General features: G+C 66.2%; 1 protein-coding gene across 1 annotated transcript in view; it reads right to left on the reverse strand.

Moving 5' to 3' along the window:
• CASKIN1 (CASK interacting protein 1) overlaps positions 1 to 1030 on the reverse strand; it is a 13108-nt gene extending 12078 nt beyond the window's left edge. The window contains 1 exon segment of the mRNA XM_027771009.1: positions 1013 to 1030. The gene's annotated coding sequence lies outside the window, so the exon portion shown is untranslated.
• Positions 1031 to 2592: the final 1562 nt, after the last annotated feature.

Genomic DNA, 2592 nt, shown 5'->3' on the forward strand with positions numbered 1-2592 from the left:
GGGAGCGCTCGCCCCCCCACTCTTCTCGGCTCCCTTGTGACCCTGACAAGGGCTTGGCAGGCAACTGCCAAGCCAGGTGCTCTGAGCGGCCCACCAGGCCACAACCACACGGATGCAATTTCATAGGGGCTGGAGACCAGGCCCAAAAAGTGACGTGGGCTCCACTGGGGGTCACCCTCAGGATGGGGACACCTCACAAGACATCTCACCTGGGAAGGGGCACCTTACTAGGGACACCTTCTCCCTCCCTCTGCCCATGGCCGCCTCAGGAAAACAGCTGAGACTGAGTAGAGGGTAGCTTGAGGTCAGGCCACCCAGTCCCTGTGGACACTGGTGCCCAGGCAGGCCCTAGGGTGGAAGTGGGCCTGGGGCTCGGGGCTGTCCCGCACAGAGTCGGCCTCTCTGAATGAGCAGAGGGGCTAGGGGGTGGTGAGCAGGGACCAATCCGAAGGCCCAAGCCCCTGCCTGGTGCCCCCTTCCCTTTCCCCGAGTCACCGAATCCTGGGGGTCTCCATCGGAACCCTGTGCAGAGCACCGGCAGCCCACCCTTTCCCTGGCCCCATCTGGTCACCGACCCCTGGCCCAGCTCTCCTGAGATCGCCTGACTCAGTTCAGGGCTAAACCCCAGGCGGGAGGGAACCATTTAGGGGTTGTGGCGGGAGGTCAGTGGGCAGCGTGGAGGTCTGCCTCCTGGCTGCAGAACGGAGCAGGGAGGACAGGCCCCTCCTCCAGCCCAGCAGAGGCCAGCCCCGCCTGGGCATGTTCCCTCTGGAGCAGATCTTCCCATCAAGGGCGTGGGCATGGGGAGGCTCCCCTCGCAGTGGGGTAGGCTGGGACTGACAACTTGGGGTGACACTGGAGGGGGCAGAGAAAAGGAGCCATGCACTGGTTGGCTTCTGAAGCAAGGGCCCTGGGAATACCTCTGCGCTGGGGCCTGGAGGACACTGCCGGACGCCCTCCGCCCGGTGGCCCAAACTCCAGCTACACTCTGCTGAATCAAAATACATCTTACTCCAAAGCAGGCCAGCGTTGCCATGGCGACCGTGCTAATTCCTGGAGGGACTTCTCTGTCTTGATTTATTGTGCCCGCCCCTGTGAGTCAGAGGTACAGATACAGGGCCAGGGCAGGTGTCTCTCCTGCCCCAGAGGCCGGCCCAGGCAGAGGCGGGGCAGGGTCCCAGGTAGAGGTGAGGGCCCCACACCTCCTCCTCACTGGCCAGCCCTGGTCCAGCCCTGGCTGCCTCAGGGGCAGTGGGCCCGGGAGCTCACTCAGCACTCACCTAGGGCCTGCACTTCCCGCACATCCAAGCAGCCCCTACAGATGGAGGCAGACCAAGAGCCCAAGGTTGAGTGGCCGCTAGGTGGAAGCCTTCACCTCTCCTTCTGCCTCCCACCTCCCAACCCTCCACCTGCTTTCGAGGCTCTCTCCAAGGCTGCCTCAGCCTGGAAGCCCTGCCTTTCTGAGCCCTGAGGCTCTGAAGGCAGTCACCACTGGCTTCCCGGGGCTGCAGGGTGAAGATGGAGGGCTGGAGCCAGCCCGAGTGGGGTGCAAGGCGCAGGTGCCCTTCCGTTTGAGTGCACAGGCAGCCAGGCAGGGGCTGCTGGGGGTGGTCATCCCGGGACTCTGGACCAACGCTGCCCCAAGAAGCAGCCCCAGTTCTGGCTTCCCTCTGAAGACGTGGGGGCCTCTCGGGCTTACTTACAATCTGTGGGGGTGGGGCGGGGACGAGGGCACCCAGACCCCACCTGCAACCTGCAGAGCCCTGCCAGCACCCACACAGGTGCCCTGACACACTGACACGGTCATACGTGCGCAGCCGCACATGCGGCCGGTCCATACACCCATCCATCCATCTCCGGGAGCCCCTAGGGAGGTTCCAGACTGAGCCTGGGTGAGAGCTGGGATCAGGGCTCCAAGCTCCCAGACCGCCCCGGGGGCCCCACAGCACAAGCCCCATGCCCAGCGGTCCCGTTCCCAGCAGGATGGCCACGGGACCAGGCGCCTGGAGCCCTTGGTGCCTGTCAGAGCAGCGCTGCCGGCCCTGCCCTCCCAGCCGCCCCTGCCTGGAGCCCAGCCTGCCCTGGGTTGGCGACCTTGGGCCTCTTCTCTCCATCAGGGAACGTCCCCTCAGGCCATGCCTGGGCAGCCACACCCCCAGCGTGGTTCTCCCCCTCCCTGCAAAGCATGTTATTAAACATGGGTGCCACGGAGCCTGACAGGGACTGTCAGCCCCTTGGTCACCCTCGCTGCAAGGGTCCCCTCCCTCTCCACGGTGGGAGGGGGACAGCATCCACCTCGCCCTCTACAGGCCCCAGCAGAGACCTCCAGCTGTCAGCCCGCAGACTGGGAAGGGAGGGGGAAAGCAGCAGGGAGCGAGGATGCGACCTACGGCCCCGGCAAAGGGGGGGCCTCCTGGACCGGTTGAGGGGCCCAGGCGGCGGCTGGGCACTAGTGCCACCCCTACTCCAGGGCTGCGGGCGGGGTGAGGGAATCACGGATCAAGGGTCTGGGCGCTGCCGGCCCCGCCCCGCCCCCGGGGACCTGGCAGCATCCCCTCCCCGCCCCGCGCCAGGAGGGGGGGGGGGCTCCGC

The sequence above is a fragment of the Tupaia chinensis genome, unplaced genomic scaffold, assembly GCF_000334495.1.
Source record: "Tupaia chinensis unplaced genomic scaffold, TupChi_1.0 Scaffold000178_1, whole genome shotgun sequence".
Taxonomy (NCBI): domain Eukaryota; kingdom Metazoa; phylum Chordata; class Mammalia; order Scandentia; family Tupaiidae; genus Tupaia; species Tupaia belangeri.